The sequence below is a fragment of the Nesoenas mayeri genome, assembly GCF_963082525.1.
Source record: "Nesoenas mayeri genome assembly, chromosome: 2".
In the NCBI taxonomy this organism is placed as follows: domain Eukaryota; kingdom Metazoa; phylum Chordata; class Aves; order Columbiformes; family Columbidae; genus Nesoenas; species Nesoenas mayeri.
In genome coordinates this window covers 163813430-163830988 of record NC_137543.1, presented here as the reverse complement: position 1 = coordinate 163830988, position 17559 = coordinate 163813430, and positions in this window count along the sequence as shown.

Genomic DNA, 17559 nt, shown 5'->3' with positions numbered 1-17559 from the left:
CGGGGGCGGGTGTCCCTCCGGTGCCTTGGGAAGGGGCATTTCCAGCTATAACCGTGGCCCCGGGCAAACCCCAGCTCTGAAATCCTTTTGCATCTTTGCAAAGCGGCCTCCCGTGTTGTGCTGTGTGCCCTGGCGCTGCTGCCCTCCCGCGGGGCTGCGCTGTGCTTCATCCCCTCGCCCGTTCTGCCTCTGCTCCAGCTGCTGCGCAGCCAGCCTCGCGTTTGCTGGGGTTCAATCTGCCAGCGGAGCCGCCCGCCCCGGAGGCTGGCCTGCCCTGTGACAGTGTGGCGGGGTGTGTGACAGCGTGTGGCAGCTCTGACCGTGCCCCCCGGGGAAAGGACAGAGCCCGATGCTCCGCGAGCGCCACTGGCTGGGGCTGAGCTGCGGGGGCTCAACCATCAGCTAAAATCGCCGCTAAACCCAGCCCTGTCCTGCCAGTCCGAGCGGTGAGGCGGGACACATGGCAGGGTGAGCACGGGCTCCCCAAAACCTGCGGTTTGGTGGGGAGAAGCCACGGAAAGAGTCACGTTTGGTGCAGATCTCGGCCGTGCCGCGCTGCGGGCGGCGCTTTTGGACTTCGCGGCTTCGCGGCTTCGCTGGGCAGAAGCTGCTTTGTGAAGAAAACCCTTCTCCTCTGGTCCTGGCGGTGGCTTTAGCGACAAGTGTGACTCAGCTGTCCCCTGCCGAGCCGCTGCCGTGTCCGTCCTGGAAACGCTGGCACCAGGACTGGCCAGGCTGCCGCTTGGGTTTCCTTTAGCTGGAGCCGGGCAGCGGCACCGGGGAGGGCGAGGGGACAAGGGGACGGTCCCAGCTCTGCACCAGCGCCTCCATTTCCCCAGTACCGGTGCAGAACTGGGCGGCTCAGCCCGGGGAGCGGGGCCGGTCCCGCCCCTGCGCCGCAGCGAGGAGCGGAGCCGGGCTGGAAGGTGCTTGTCAGAGGTCACCAAATCCCGGCAGAGCTGGAAACGAAGCTAATCTCCGGCTGTCGTGTGGAGCTTCAGACGTGCCGGAGGAAACCGCGGGTGCGGGCGCCAGCGCTTGGTCCAGCAGCGGCTGCGGCTGCGGCACGGCCACGTCCCGAGCGATGGGGACGGTGTGTGGGCGGCCGGGCTGGCTCGGCACCGCGGCACCGGGCTCCGTGTGGCCCCCACGGCTCCGGGTCCACAGCCCCAGTGCTGCCTCGTGTCCTGTTTGCTGCACAGAGCGGCAGCCACGCTCTGCCGGTGCTGCTGCTCATGGCTGATGCCACGGCCAAGATGGGACACCAGGAAAGGTGCTGGAGCGAGTGCAGAGAAGGGAACGGAGCTGGGGAGGGGCTGGAGCACAAGTGTGATGGAGCGGCTGAGAGACCTGGGGGGTTCAGCTGGAGAACAGGAGCTGAGGGGAGACAGGGACACAAAGAAACGGCCTCAAGTTGCCCAGAGGAGGTTGAGGTTGGATCTGATTGGGCTGGGTTACGGTTGGACTTGAGGGGTTTTTCCAAGCCAAACGATGCCGGGATTCCCCAGGGCGCAGAGCCCGGCTGCGCAGCACAGGGTGCAGGGCTGGGCAGCAGGGGGTGCAGGGCTGGGCAGCAGGGGGTGCAGGGCTGGGCAGAAGGGGGTGCTGGGTTGGGCAGCAGGGGGTGCAGGGCTGGGCAGCAGGGGGTGCTGAGTTGGGCAGCAGGGGGTGCTGGGCTGGGCAGCAGGAGGTGCAGGGCTGGGCAGCAGAGGGTGCTGGGCTGGGCAGCAGAGGGTGCAGGGTTGGGCAGCACAGGGTGCAGGGCTGGGCAGCAGGGGGTGCTGGGTTGGGCAGCAGGGGGTGCAGGGCTGGGCAGCAGGGGGTGCAGGGCTGGGCAGCAGGAGGTGCAGGGTTGGACAGCAGGGGGTGCTGGGCTGGGCAGCAGGGGGTGCTGGGCTGGGCAGCAGGGGGTGCAGGGTTGGGCTGCAGGAGGTGCAGGGCTGGGCAGCAGGGGGTGCTGGGCTGGGCAGCAGGAGGTGCAGGGTTGGGCAGCAGGGGGTGCAGGGCTGGGCAGCAGGGGGTGCTGGGCTGGGCAGCAGGGGGTGCAGGGCTGGGCTGCAGGGGGTGCTGGACTGGGCTGCAGGGGGTGCAGGGCTGGGCTGCAGGGGGTGCAGGGCTGGGCTGCAGGAGGTGCAGGGTTGGGCTGCAGGGGGTGCAGGGCTGGGCAGCAGGGGGTGCAGGGCTGGGCAGCAGGGGGTGCTGGGCTGAGCAGCAGGAGGTGCAGGGCTGGGCAGCAGGGGGTGCAGGGCTGGGCTGCAGGGGGTGCTGGGCTGGGCAGCAGGGGGTGCAGGGCTGGGCAGCAGGGGGTGCAGGGCTGGGCTGCAGGGAGTGCTGGGCTGGGCAGCAGGGGGTGCAGGGCTGGGCAGCAGGGGGTGCAGGGCTGGGCAGCAGGGGGTGCAGGGTTGGGCTGCAGGGAGTGCTGGGCTGGGCAGCAGGGGGTGCTGGGCTGGGCTCTGCACCGCCACCTGGCACTTTGCTCCAGTGAGATTCGTTCTCTCTGAGCACGTGAAGATGAGACATGGCCAGTGTCACCCAGAGCCCGGGACAGGCAGGGACCCTCTGCTGTCACCTGCATGTGAGGGGGGACCCTGTGGCCATGTGGATACAAAATCCAGGCTGGTGAACGTCCTGGCCATGGCTCACACTTGCCTGTGGCCCGTGGCCATCCCTGGTCATGAGGGGTCAGTGTGTGCCCATCCTTCAACCCACTGTGGGAACAGAGCCTGCAAGTCACACAGGGACAGACTGAGCTGGCCGGGGCCACCGGCTGGGTCCTGGGGTGGCAGCGGCCAGGCACCGAGTGTCCCATGGGACAGGGGTGTCACCCAGTGCCTGTGGACCTGCAGAACACGGGGAGTCCCCAGCCCAAAAGGGTCCCATCCACCCTTGCCATGAGCAGGAGCATCCCTGTCCCCTGCACCCGTCCCCACCGGGATGGCACAGCCAAGAAACCCACTGCCCGGCGGGTTTGCCAAAATGCTTGTGCACCCGTCGAGTGGGGAGCAGCGATCCCTCCTCCTCCTCCTCCTCCTCCTCCCGCTGCCCAGGTGTTGTTGTCCCTGGGAAGCCGCGAAGCTGCGAGCGTGGGACACGGGTGACACTGCGGCCACCTGGAAGGGGCTGCGAGGGGACAGGCTGCTCCCCAGGCGCTGCCGTCACCTCCTCCCTCACGGCAGCGCCTGGGAAGTTATTCTGCTGCACCCGGGGGATGCCCAGACTGTTTCTGGAAACCACCGGTGCCGTCAGACCCATCACTCACCGTGGTTTCACTGCTCCCCGGCACCGGCTGCCCCTGGGGTACGGGCAGGTCTGAGCCCCGGGGGCTGAACTGGGGTCTTCCTGGCCCAAAATGCTGCCCCTGTGGCGGGTGGGCAGGGAGGAAAGGACAACGTGCATGGGGGCTGGTGGCCCCAGAGGCAGCTTGTGGCTTCATCCCATGGCTTCACCTCCTACAACGGGGCCACGCTCATAAGTGGCTCAAGATGCCATGGAGAAGGGATGTCATGGAGACGGCCACGGCCTGGGACCAGCGTGGATCTGCCTTTGGGGGTTCCATCTGCTTCTGGGGGGCACAGCCCAGCGGCCGCAGACAGGGCGGGGGTTTTGCTGCTTTCCCCCCGCAGAAGACACGTCCCGTGTGTTTTTGTTGGACGATGTCCCCAGCGATGTGTGCCAGGGTTTAAGGCTCAAGCGAGGAGCCATCAAAAGGGAGAATAACATCAAAAGAGGGAAATGGAAGGAGGCCAAGCGGAACCCGGCCAAGTACCCTTTCCTTCTTTCTCTTTCGCTCTGCGTGGGAAATCCCCGAGACGGGGCTGTGTCACATCCCTGTGCTGGGCGACACACAGCCCCCACAGCCCTGTCACCACGGGGACAGCAGGAGGGTCCCCAGCGGCAGCTCAGGGTCCCCAGGAGGGCTGGGGACCAGGGGAAGCTCAGCCTGGGGAGTGGGGCCCAGGGATGGAGCTTCAGCCGCAGCCACCTCGGGGGATGTGTAGAGTCCTGCATCTGGGCAGGAACAGCCCCACGTTCCAGTATAGGCTGGGGAATGAGCTGTTAGAGAGCAGGGTAGGGAAAGGGAGCTGGGGGTCCTGGGGACAGCAGGGTGACCATGAGCCAGCACTGGGCCCTTGTGGCCAGGAAGCCAATGGGACCTGGGGTGGGTTAGAAGGGGGTGGTCAGTAGGTCAGAGAGGTTCTCCTGCCCCTCTGCTCTGCCCTGGGGAGACCACACCTGGAATCTTGTGTCCAGCTGTGGCCCCTCAGCTCCAGCAGGACAGGGAACTGCTGCAGAGAGTCCAGCGCAGCCACCAAGATGCTGCAGGGAGTGGAGCATCTCCCGTGTGAGGAAAGGCTGAGGGAGCTGGGGCTCTGGAGCTGGACAAGAGGACACTGAGGGGGGACTCATTGCTGGAGATCAATATGGAAAGGGGCAGTGTCAGGAGGATGGAGCCAGGCTCTGCTGGTGACAACCAGGGACAGGACAAGGGGCAATGGGTGCAAACTGGAACACAAGAGGTTCCACTTGAATATGAGAAGCAACTTGTTGGGGGTGAGGGTGTCAGAGCCTGGCCCAGGCTGCCCAGGGGGTTGTGGAGTCTCCTTCTGTGCAGACATTCCAACCCGCCTGGACACCTTCCTGTGTAACCTCATCTGGGTGTTCCTGCTCCATGGGGGGATTGCACTGGATGATCTTCTGAGGTCCCTTCCAATCCCAAACATCCTGTGATACTGCGATACGGTGATCATGTTTGATGGGATGGGAAGGTTTGTCCCCACCGGGACATGAAGATCTGTCCCCACCGGGACATGTGTGCGGCCCAGGAGCCCTGTGGCCGGATCCCGGGTGTCCCCACGGCAGGAATGGAGCAGGGTGGGGAAGGAGACGGCAGCCACTCTGCGGTGACGAGACCAGCCTGTGCAAACAGCATCGCGGCGGCTGCTCCGGCCTCTGCAAACAAGGGCCGGGTGCCACGTGAAGCTGCAACCGCGGCTCCGCAGTGCCGGTCCCTGCGGCTCAGAAACCCCATGGCTCAGAAACCCCACGGCTCTGCAAACCCCACGGCTCAGAAACTCCACGACTCAGAAACCCCACGGTTCTGCAAACCCCACGGCTCTGCAAACCCCACGGTTCTGCAAACCTCATGGCTCAGAAACCCCACGGCTCTGCAAACCCCACAGTTCTGCAAACCCCACAGCTCTGCAAACCCCACGGCTCAGAAACCCCACAGCTCTGCAAACCCCATGGCTCAGAAACCCCACAGCTCAGAAACCCCATGGCTCAGAAACCCCATGGCTCTGCAAACCCCACGGCTCAGAAACCCTACAGCTCTGCAAACCCCACAGCTCTGCAAACCCCGCATACGCAGACATTTGGGCTGGTGGTGGGTTGGGAAGGGGGCTGGACCCCAGGGACACCGGCTGCAGCCCCACGGGGTGAGCAGATGTCAGGTCTCTGTCGCCCAGTACAGATCAACTGCTGCAGATGGACAGAATCATGGAATAGTTGGGGTTGGAAGGGACCTTCAAAGCTCATCTGGTCATAGAATGGTTTTGGTTGGAAAAGCCCCTCAAGATCATGGAGTCCAACCATAACCTACCCTGTCTCTGCCCCATGTCTTGAGAACCTCATGTCCGTCTGTCCAGCCCTCCAGGGCTGGTGACTCCAGCACTGCCCTGGGCAGCCTGTTCCAATGCCCCACAGCCCTTTGGGGAAGAAATTGTTCCCAGATCCAACCTCAACCTCCCCTGGCGCAACTTGAGGCCGTTTCCTCTGCTCCTGGCGCTTGTTCCTGGGGAGCAGAGCCCGACCCCCTGGCCCCAAGCTCCTTTTGGGCAGTTGTGGACAGCGAGGTCTCCCGGCAGAGGGATCGCCAGGCAGAGCCACCATTCACAGCACCACATGTCTGCCCGAAGTCGCTCTCTGATTAGCAGCAGCAGCACTGAGATCCCGGCTTTGTCGCACTCCGGGCTCTACGTGCACACGCACACATGCGCGTGCTGCAGCTGTGCACAGCTGGATGCTGCTCAGCTGTTGAGCGTGTTCTGCTCCCAGCTGCTCCCAGCTGACCCTTTGTCTGGTGGGACCCTCGGAGTCCTTCCAATCTGTGTTTTGTCATGAGCCGCTATGGTAACAAACCCCCGCACCAGGGGCTGTGGGGCCACGGGTTCCCGGGGACGGGGCTCCGGGTTCCTGGAGACAGGGCTCTCCCCCGTTACTGGCACCCTGGTCCGACCTCACTCTGCAGCCAGGGCCTGTTCCTGGGAGATTTCACCCCAAACTCACACCAGGCAAGATCTGATCTGTCATTTCAATCCACCTTGTGTGCTGTGTCACCAAGCCCCGCCGTGGGGTTCGAAGCAGAGCAGGGACCGCTCTCAGCTCCGGGTCCACCAGCTCCGCCGGGCAGCAGAAGCTGTGACAACAGCCCGGGATGGGGACGGCAGGAGGGGGTTTGATCTGAGCTGCGGCAGCTGTTTGCAAAACAAACGTGTGTCCGTGGCCTAGGAGACCGCCTCTTGCCTGGATAGCTGACAGTGGAAATAAAGACGTTCAGACTGAGCAGACAAAGGCAGGATTGTTATTGCCGCAGCGCGGACGGGGTTCAAAGGGGCGAGTGGCTGTCGTGCACGGAGGCCGCGGCAGAGCCGCCAAGTCCCGGAGGGCTCAGGCGCTGCTGTTGTCGCACGGTGCGAAACAGCAGCTGGAGCTGGTGGAAAACAATTCCCAACGCCCCTGGCGGCACCTGGGGAGTCCTGGCAGCTGGGGCCGATCCCAGCACGGGGGGCGGGAAGGGACAGAGCGGCCGCGCAGCGCCGGACAGGCAGGTCTGGGGGTCTGGCCAAGGGCGACGCGCAGGGTTTGGCTCACAGGGTGCTGGGATTGGAAGGGAAACAACCGTTGAAAAACACCCCGGGAATTTCCGCGTGGGCTTTGCTGGACGCTGCAGACCTGCCGGGCCTGGGCTGCGCCGATGCTCGAGCGCCGCGGGATGCGGAGCAGCCGAAGGCCGTACCCGCCATCCTCCCTGTCCCCGTGCTGCTGCGAGCCTCCGTGCTCTGAGCCCGGCTGGGGACCGCGGGACGCTCAGGTCTGCCCCTGTTGGGTCCGTCCAGCAGTGTGGGCTGTGCGGAGCCCCCAGCTCCTCCACCTGCCGGACGCGGGGGCTCGGACGGGCCGAGACGCTCCCTGGCTCCTGAGCGGCTCCAGTACCGCACGCCCGGGGTATCGCCGCTCCGCAGTCTGGATGCACCGCGGTGCTTTGGTGAGTCAGCGGGCCCCAGGGGCTTATTCACCTTCCCATCTGTGTCATTCACCTTCTCACCCACACACACGGCTTTGCTGAGACTGTGTTGTTCTGCCTGGCACAGCATCTTTCCACGAGCCCTTTTGAGCGGAGCAGCATGGACCCGGAGCTGGATGCACACTGCAGCAACCCGGACATTTCGTATCCCTGAAGCAGGAGCTGGACTCGGAGCCAGAGGCTCGTGTGCTGCCTCTTTTCTTGCCCAGACGGATGCACGAGTCGGTTTTGTCAGCGGCGTTTGTGCGGAGCGGGGCTGGACGGGAGCCGGGGCGGTGGCCCGGGGCTGGACGGGAGCCGGGGCGCTGGCCCGGGGCTGGATGGGAGCCAGGGTGCTGGCCCGGGGCTGGATGGGAGCCAGGGTGCTGGCCTGGGGCTGCACAGGGAACGTTTCCCGGGAGCTGTCGGGTGGCAGGAACGCTGCTGTTCGCACATTCGCACCCTCCTGCCTCTTGGTGGGGATGCAACAAGAAAGCCTGAGAAAAACAAAGAGCGTTAGGTTAACAGGCCTTGAAGTCGCTTCCTCCCCCGTGTCTGCAGTCAAACACTCACACGGCGCTTCTGGCTACAACTGAGTAGAAATTCTGTGCCTTGCTGAGTATTTGGTGGCAGAACTGGGGTTCAGATGCCTGTTCTTCCTCGCAGGATGAGGAGCGCCCTGCACAGCGAGCTCGGCTCTCTCTCCCCCTCACCACGGGACGGCTAGAATAGACTCTTCTTTCTCCAGAATGACGTTGCTCTTGACTAAGTGGGTGCACACCCACCCACTCATAGATAACGGGGTTATTTGCGAACAGAGCCGCTCTTTGCCGGGGTTCCCGGCGGTCCCGGGTGCGTTATTCCGCAGAGCAGGCGGATCCGGAGCGGCCGTGCAGCAGATCCGGGGCTGCGCTTCCCCGGGTCACCGCGTCGGGCTGCTGGAAGCGCCCATCACCGAACACCTGAACCAGCCCGGGGGAGAAGCTGCTCAGATGAAAGGAGCAAAACACACCAGCTCTTCAGGGCTCAGCGACGCACACACGGGCTCTCGGTAGGGAGCACTTGGAGGAGTCCAAGAGGCACAGAGATTTACCACAACCACCAGCCTGGGGCGCTTTCCTCTGCCACCAAACCTCCACCGGGGAGGGTCCCAATATTCTAACAGCAGCAGCCAAGACTTGTGCAAATGGAACTGCTACAAGACTTGTACTAATGCTACTGCTGCAACATTTGTGCAAATGCTACTGCTACAACATCTGTACAAATGCTACTGCTACAACATTTGTACAAATGTTACTGCTACAACATTTGTACAAATGTTACTGCTACAACATTTGTACAAATGCTACTGCTGCAACATTTGTACAAATGCTACTGCTACAAGATTTGTACAAATGCTACTGCTACAAGACTTGTACAAATAGTAGCACTCATGATCTTCAATGTTTTTTGCATGCCTGGCTGGACAAACTGTGCAAAGGGAATTTTCAGGCTCGCTTTTCAGCCCAGATGTGGGCTGGTCAGGGCCGGGACAATGGGGGCAGGCAGGAGAGCCCCGGCCTCGCTGGAGATGTGGGGTCTGGCAGCATCCTGCATCCCTGCCCCGGTTGGTCCTCCAGCCCCATGGCACCACGGCATCTCCTCACTTCCATGAAGGCCTTATGAGGAAACAATAGTAGCGACCCTATGCTGCGCGTCATTACACATATGTGTATGCATAAAATAGCTATTTTGTGCTGTCTCTTTGTTCAGCAGCTTTAAATGCTTTAAAATTAATGGGCTGTAGATATTAAAACCAGACACGACCGCTGCAAGGCTCAGTGGAACAAGCAGAGCCCGCCCCTGCACAACACCAGGATGGGGTTGCTGATGTTTTATTAAGCGCGTTTAAAAATATGCTGATTGTTTTCGGCTACGTGTATTTTTTCAGCAGTAAATAAACGGCATCGGAGCGGCGAAGCACCCCATCCGTGCGCTCTTTGGTGCGTGCCGTGGTCGCTGATACGCCAGCCTCCCCTCAACAATAGGCTTCCTTTTTTTGGAGGATTCTTGCAGTTTTGGCCCGATTTTCCTCTCTGAACAAGAGCCTGTCTGTCGTCAGCTGCTAGAACAGAGATTATCTCTCCGTTCTTTGCGCCTGAGCATTCTGGCTGGGGAGCCCCAAGGGATTACCACAGGATCACTTGGTAATAAATAGCTATATTTGTAATATTTGGTTACAAATCGCATCCTAATACTCTTTAATAACTGGGTGTGTTTACTGTGCAAACACAAAATTTCTCTTTCATCACAGAATCCCAGAATCCCAGAATGTCAGGGGTTGGAAGGGCCCTGGAAAGTTCATGCAGTGCAATCCCCCATGGAGCAGGAACACCCAGATGAGGTTACACAGGAAGGTGTCCAGGCGGGTTGGAATGTCTGCACAGAAGGAGACTCCACACCCCCCTGGGCAGCCTGGGCCAGGCTCTGCCACCCTCACCCCAACAAGTTGCTTCTCATATTCAAGTGGAACCTCCTGTGTTCCAGTTTGCACCCATTGCCCCTTGTCCTGTCCCTGGTTGTCACCAGCAGAGCCTGGCTCCATCCTCCTGACACTGCCCCTTTCCATATTGATCCCCAGCAATGAGTCCCCCCTCAGTGTCCTCTTGTCCAGCTCCAGAGCCCCAGCTCCCTCAGCCTTTCCTCACACGGGAGATGCTCCACTCCCTGCAGCATCTTGGTGGCTGCGCTGGACTCTCTGCAGCAGTTCCCTGTCCTGCTGGAGCTGAGGGGCAGAGCAGAGGGGCAGGAGAACCTCTCTGACCTACTGACCACCCCCTTCTAACCCACCCCAGGTCCCATTGGCTTCCTGGCCACAAGGGCCCAGTGCTGGCTCATGGTCACCCTGCTGTCCCCAGGACCCCCAGCTCCCTTTCCCCTACGCTGCTCTCCAACAGCTCATTCCCCAACTTACACTGGAACCTGGGGTTGTTCCTGCCCACATTCAAGACTCTACACTTTCCTTTGTTATATTTCATTCAATTTTCCCTACCCAGCTCTCCAGCCTGTCCAGGTCTCTGATGGCAGCACAGCTTCCAGTGTCACCACTGCTCCCAGCTTGGTGTCACCAGCAAACTTGCTGACAGTCACTCTATTCCCTCGTCCAATTCATTGATGAATATATTGAATAACACCAGCCCCAGCACTGACCCCTGCGGCACTGCACTAGAAGCCTAGCAAGAGTTTGTTTCAGTTTCTAAATAAGTCCGGAAGGTTTCTTTAGTGACCAGCTGGCCAACTTTAACTGTTCCTTCGCTATCTCAGTGCTGAAATCTCCTGTTTCATGATTAACGTTTGAAACGGGTGAGAAAGAGCAATGCTCCAAGACAAAAAATAATAATAGTAACCTATGCTAAGACATATAAATCCATTTTTAGAGGCACTGATTCTTTAATTAACACATGGTAGCATGGTAATAATTACATTCAGGGCTTTTTGCCCAGTAAGGAAGGGAAACCAGCCCCTGTGTCCGCTGTCCCTGGGAGCCAATGTCCTTGGTCCCATCACCCGGTACCTGGAGGAGCCAGCCCGGCAGCTCCCCAGACAGATCCTTTGTGGCTTTTCACCCACATCATGGCCACGCAGACGTTTTTGTCTCCTCTCCTGTCCCGTGCAGCTGATCTGGAGGAGTCGGGGCTGTCCTGAAGGGTTTCCACTGCACCGTGGCTGCGGTAGCTCAGACTCTGCTGAAGGGTTCGCATCTCAAACCCTGCGGTCAGTTCTGGGCCCCTCACGCCAAGAAAGGCCTTGAGGTGCTGGAGCGAGTGCAGAGAAGGGAACGGAGCTGGTGAGGGGCTGGAGCACAAGTGTGATGGAGACTGAGGGACCTGGGGGGTTCAGCTGGAGAACAGGAGCTGAGGGGAGACAGGGACACAAAGAAACGGCCTCAAGTTGCGCCAGGGGAGGTTGAGGTTGGATGTGGGAACAATTTCTTCCCCAAAGGGCTGTGGGGCATTGGAACAGGCTGCCCAGGGCAGTGCTGGAGTCACCAGCCCTGGAGGGCTGGACAGACGGACATGAGGTTCTCAGGACAGGGGGCAGGGACAGGGCTGGGGGAACACTTGGACTCCATCATCTGAAAGGTCTCTTCCAACCGAAATGAATCTGTGATCCTAAGTCAGTGGCACAAGTCTGGTGTCACTGCAGGGATCATCCCGCAGGATGGGAGCCCCGGACATCCCCCCATGGGGACACACGGACGTGTGCCAGACAGAGCAGACCAGACAGCATTAGGAACGGACACAGCACTGCCCTGAGGGCTGCAGGACAGACGGACCATGTGGAGGAGCATCCCGGTGCTGCCGTGCGCTGGTCGGGTGCATCAGGAGAGGTGCCATGAGGCTGCAGGGCGAGGGCAGCGCTGCTCTCACCCGTTCCCTCTCTAGCAGCAGTGCATTCTCACCAGCGCTGCTTGGGGACGGCTGTGGGAAGATTTTGAAACTGGATATAGGCTTGGCAAAACATTCATTATGGCTCTGGCTCATCTTTTCAACCAAGAAATTGCATATTCCCCTGTGCTCCAAATCTGCTTCCATTTGCTGAAGCAGCAATTTGACATTTAAGTCATTTGGCTCTTCTCAGTGGTTTCGCATTTTACTTCTCGAGTTTCCTGAGAAATTTGTTGCAGACTAATACTTAATCGTGCTCGGGTAGGGTGACAGCTCAAGTTTAGCAAAAATGCCGCTAATATTCAGATCTGGAATAATTTAATTCAAAAGCAGATGCTTTCCCAAAGCGATGGATTTATTTAGATACTAGTTTTAGGGAAACGCTTGGGCTGGTTACAAGCAGCACTGCTCTGTCAGCACGCAGAGCTGCGTGTTCCTGACAGCTGTGACAAACTGATTAGCCCTTATTCTCTCTTGTAAAGACTCCACGGCCGAGTAGAGGAGACAATCGGCACCGGAGCCTGTTCCCAGACAGAGGACAATTAATCGGTTGACTTTGGAAACTGCTGTGGGGCTGACACTGACAGAAGTTGTCCATTAGCAAAACACGGGAGAGATGTCCACGTGGGACACAACTTCAAACCGAGACGTCCCCTTCCAAAACTCTGCCGCGAGACATGCAAACAGCCTAAATTAAAAGGTTCTCTGCTGGCTAAACCCAAGCACTACGGAGGTTTCCAAGTGCTCTGTTAGCAGGATTTGAACCTTGTCCTTGCTTCATCCAGTTCCATTTGGGGTTTGCATAAACCACAAAGCCAGTCTGCAGCTCAGCAGCTGGTGTTTGTGCTGAGATCTCTAGACAGCGATTTAGTAACGATACGGGCCTCGAAGAACTGCACATGGCAAAGGCTCCTCTCCCAAGGGAAACAACCGTGGGAGGTTCTTCCATGGGCTGTGACGTTCTTCTTGGAAGGAACGGTCTGAATGCCACCCCTCGGGACGCGCTCACAACGCCTCCAGTTCCTGGGGACATTTCTCTGGGCACCATCGGCCCCACAGCTTTTCAAACTCCCTGTTGCATCTATGCTTGCTCCTGTCACCTAAAACTCCAGGTTAAATCAGTCCCACGTATCTCCAGCCAGTCTGCTGCTCGCACGTCTCCTTCAGTGACTCCACAACTTGGGCTATTTGAGGACGGGAGGATTTTATGTTAAGCAGCAACAGTAGCATGTATTTTGTTATGATGTGTAATGACTTTTGAGGGTTGTTTTTAATTTAGGAAGGAATTCTTGAGTCATTTCAGGCTTTCAAGCCAGTATCTTCTTCACTTTCATATGGCATCTTCATGTTCCTAAAGGTTTGTTTGCCGACGTCTGTCGCCAATGAATTCAACTATACTCTTAAATGAGTTAATTGCCACATAATGATCTTCAGTGTTCATGACTCGCTTGTAATCTTTTTCACTCCTTCTCCAGAATTTCTTTTTCCCAGGCTCGCTCTGTTTGTACGACTCTCTGTTTATTGACTGATGCTGGCACTGAAGACTTCTATTTACAGAAAGCTCTATCGCTTATTTCTTTATCACTTGCTTTGTGGCATTTCACACCCATTGTTTACCCAGCTGCTGCAAATCTTTTTCACATCAAATGATTTGTGAGCAGTTCAGATGAGGGGGCTTTGATTCCTCCACACAGACGCCGCTCCCCAGCGCTCATAGCGGCGACCCATCCCACTCATCAGAAACCTGAAAATGGTTGAGCTGGGCTCTTTGGTTGCCTGGATCCGTGTCTGGTGAATGCACCCAATTACACTGGATTCACAGAGGTCTGCCTAAATTTTCCTTCGTTCCTGCCTGTCTGCTGCCATGCTGTTTTCTGTGGGAATTCCTCTTGACTGCAGAAATTAATTGCCAAAATAACACTTGCAACCAGCCCCCAAAGGCCTCGCTTTGCCTGCTCCCCCAGGCGTGTCTGACCACCGCCCCTCGCCCAATGCCGTTCTGGGGCTGCCTCTCAGCCCTTTGGCTGAGTTTAACTTCTTCGACCATCTTCAGCCTCTTCTCTCCCCTCCTTCCTTGTCTGAATTTCACGGTCTGCCAAGATTTTCTTCAGCAGATTATCATTATTTTCCATGCTTTGTATGAATGAGTTGAATTTCTATCCCAAGCAACCACAGTGCATTCCCCCCGCCTCCTTCCTAAAAGACTCTCATTTTTGGAAGATGAATAAGAATTTAAATGGGAATTCTCTCCCATAGCAATGAGAGCTGCTGCCATTTCCCCCAACTCTCATTTCATTTTTAAAGCAAGAGCAGAAAAAATGCAGGAGAAACATTGCAGTTTGTGGGCTGTGAGCATAAGCTTTGGATATTGTCTGCATCATTTTTAATGTCTTTTTCTACTGGCAATGACAACATTTTGCAATCAGGTCTCCAGGTCTGCCATGGAGCCCCAAGGGAAGAAACAGTCTCCCAGAAACTGTGTTTAGTTCGTCTCTTCCAGAAAACACAGGCTTAACAACACAATAATTACACTTTTATATGACAGACTGAGTTTCATCCTTCAGCATTTTCAGGCCACTTTTAATTCTAATGTCATCCACCCTCTGTTTTCATATCGTTCGAGCAGCTCTCTGCTGCAGCCGCGTCGTGCAGCGCAGTGATGCACGTTCCCTCTTCTCCTTCGGGCCACTTTCTCGCGGTTACGCCCTCATTTTCGCCAGTACCTTCCTTTTTCTCCCTACGACAGTTTTGGATGTGACCTGCGAAGCCTGGCCTCGGGGTGAGCTGGTTTTCCCTGGTTCGTATGCTCCGCTCCGGTCTGGCAGCCAGGGCTCGGGAGCACAGTCACAAAATCTTTCCAATTTCACGCCTGAAAAGCTCCTCTTGGTGAGGTAGCGCATTGGAATGTTCCAGAAGGTCCATCTTCCACCACCCGGCACTCTACACCTGCGAAGCTGGTGGGCTTCGTTAGCTGGTAAAGGCAAATGACTGTGCTGCTCGTTAATGTGCTGGGCAACCAGCTCAGTCCAGCTGAGGGGCTTCCAAGGATCATCTCCAGCTTGTCAAAAAGCTTCTCGTGAGGCTTCCAGGCTACACAGAGCAAGATCTCTGCCTTCTGCTGTGCTGTATCTGAATAACTCGTGTTTGGCGTAGGGACGACACCGCTGCCTCCGCTGGCTCAAGCTGCAGGGAAGGCGGCATTTGATCAATAAGGGCCGAGCTGTGTCCGTGCTGCTCGTGTCACAGCGCCTCTAATCCACGTGGAGGGATTCTTCTAGCCCAAAAAGGTGTTTTTCATGCAGTTTTCCTGCGCGGCTCCTATTTAAAGCTAAAGCATACAAGTGAAAGCTACACGCCCTGCATTTGCATGTCTGAAGTGATGAGTGTGCAGAATGGGACCAGCAGCGGCTGCGCAGCTGTGGGTGAGCACCGCACGGACCGTCTCTCCATCCCACACGTCCTTCCCATGGTTCACGGACAAGGACTCGCTGCCCAAACAGTGAATAAACAACCTGGGAATCCTCCAGCCAGCCAAAGCGCTCGCAGCCTTTTTGGTGAACCACGGGGAATTTCATGCGAGTCGGGTTTGTAAAGTGACTGTGTCATCGTCCCGACTCCTGCCTTCCCTGTAACAAAAGGAACGAGATGTTAGAGATTTAAGAGAAATAGATCAAGTATTAGAACACAGATGAACGCTGCAGGAAATGTGTGTAAAGGGTATAGTCTTTCCACAGACAACACCCATCGTACTGTCTCATCCCACCACAGCGAGGGATTGGAGAATTCCAGAAGTGGGGAGGGCGACCATGGGAGACAGAACAGCACATGGTGGGACACAGAGATCGGCCACCTTGGGAAAAATGGAAACTCAGAAATTGTGTGATGGAACCACAGAAAATACTGAATGGCCCAGAGAAAGTACAGCAGAAACCTTCATTAGTTTTTATTGTTGTAAAGCAAAACCAAAGGAATTAGAAAGCTGTGCATTCCAAACCATTAATTGCACATGTACCATTAGCTTGTGTAACTTGTTGCCACAAGAAAGCGTTGCCGGTGGCTTTGTTAGGACTCAGAAAGGGAGTGGGCCGTGGGTCCCAGGGATGCCTGGAACCGCCGTGGCGATGGTGTGGAAACGGCAGGAACCCTCCTGTCCCAGAGCTCCGGCCAGCCCAGCACCCAGAGGCTGCACGGGAGATCACCCATTGGGGCTGGCAAACTGTGCCTGTTCCAGCACGCTCTGCACCAGCTGCCATCGGAGACAAGGTACCACGCTAAAAATCATGAGGTTTGGTGGCCTTTCACAACTCCCTCGTTTTGTCCGAGCGATGACAGTGTGACAGAGGCATGGCAGTCCTCCAGACAGCTGTGTCCTTCCTCTCCTCATCTCCACATCTGCTCCTTGCAGCCTCCAGAGGAGTGATCTAGACTTGTCCCTCTGCCGCTCTCTGCGCTTTATCTTGTACCTGATCATCTGAGGAAAGTGGAGAACGGTAAAACTAAAACAAACAAGGCCCTGATCCCTGATCCCCTCTCCTTGCTGGTGACGGATATGACTTGCACAAAACTTCTTGCAGACCTGCAGGGCCCAGCGGAGCCGGGCTCTTTGCAGACTGCTGCTCCCCAGAACAGTCGTCCCCTGTCTCGTCACCCGGCTTTTGTCAGTCCTGGTTACACGCTCCGTCTAGTTCAGGCTGGAAGCTCCTTGGGGCCCCAAGACCTCTCACCCGCTCTCGTCCCCCGAGTGTCCTGTGCACCAGAAGCAGGCCAGAAATAGCAACGCACCATCAAAGTGATCAGGAGTCATCTGTGAGCTGCCTGTTTCGCACAGCAAGGGAGAAAATGTCTGTGGCTTCACCAGGGATGGCTACATAGAACGGGGAACATGATTGCAATCCCCTCTCTCCTCCACTTGATAGTTTAAGGAGGATAATTTGATTGAAAGGCAAATCCTTTAATCTCCAGATATAAATCAACAGAATGGCAGAATTGCTTAGGACAGAGCATATCACAGGGGCAGGGACTGTATGTCTTTTCCCTTTAAACAAGCATTGGCCCTCCAGCTGTTAACCTATTTATAAAAGGTAACTCAAGGCTACACACAAAGTCCTGAGGACTTTTCATTCTGTCATTACAGCACAGACTCAATTTTTCTGCCTCAGAATAATTGGGCTGGGTTTATGAAGGCTCAGGCTAGAGAAGAGTTCAGCTCTGCCAGCCTCTCCAGTGCAGAGGAGCAGGATTAAGCCCAGGCTGCCCCACATGTCCCAGGACAAGGCTCTGCTAAAACACTGATGGAAATATCAGCTGCTCCATCACCACAAGCCTCTGCAGGTTCTCCTCTCCCCGCCTGGGAACATTTGTGCCCTGCATCACATGCTGAGTGTGGGACGTGTCCTCGTCCTGGTCACTCACGTAGGACCTATGGTGTGGGATGGGATCACAGAATTGTTTAGGTCAGAAGAGATCATCAAGTCCAACCATAACCCACCCCTGGCACTGCCCCATGTCCTGAGAACCTCATGTCCATCTGTCCAACCCTCCAGGGATGGTGACTCCAGCACTGCCCTGGGCAGCCTGTTCCAATGCCCCACAGCCCTTTGGGGAAGAAATTGTTCCCAGATCCAACCTCAACCTCCCCTGGCGCAACTTGAGGCCGTTTCTTTGTGTCCCTGTCTCCCCTCAGCTCCTGTTCTCCAGCTGAACCCCCCAGGTCCCTCAGCCGCTCCATCACACTTGTGCTCCAGCCTCTCACCAGCTCCGTTCCCTTCATGGACAGCAGCCTGGGCCGGTGCTGCCAGGACTGCGCTGTCCCCAGCTGAGCTCTAGCCCCCCAGCCCCAGTACAGCACCC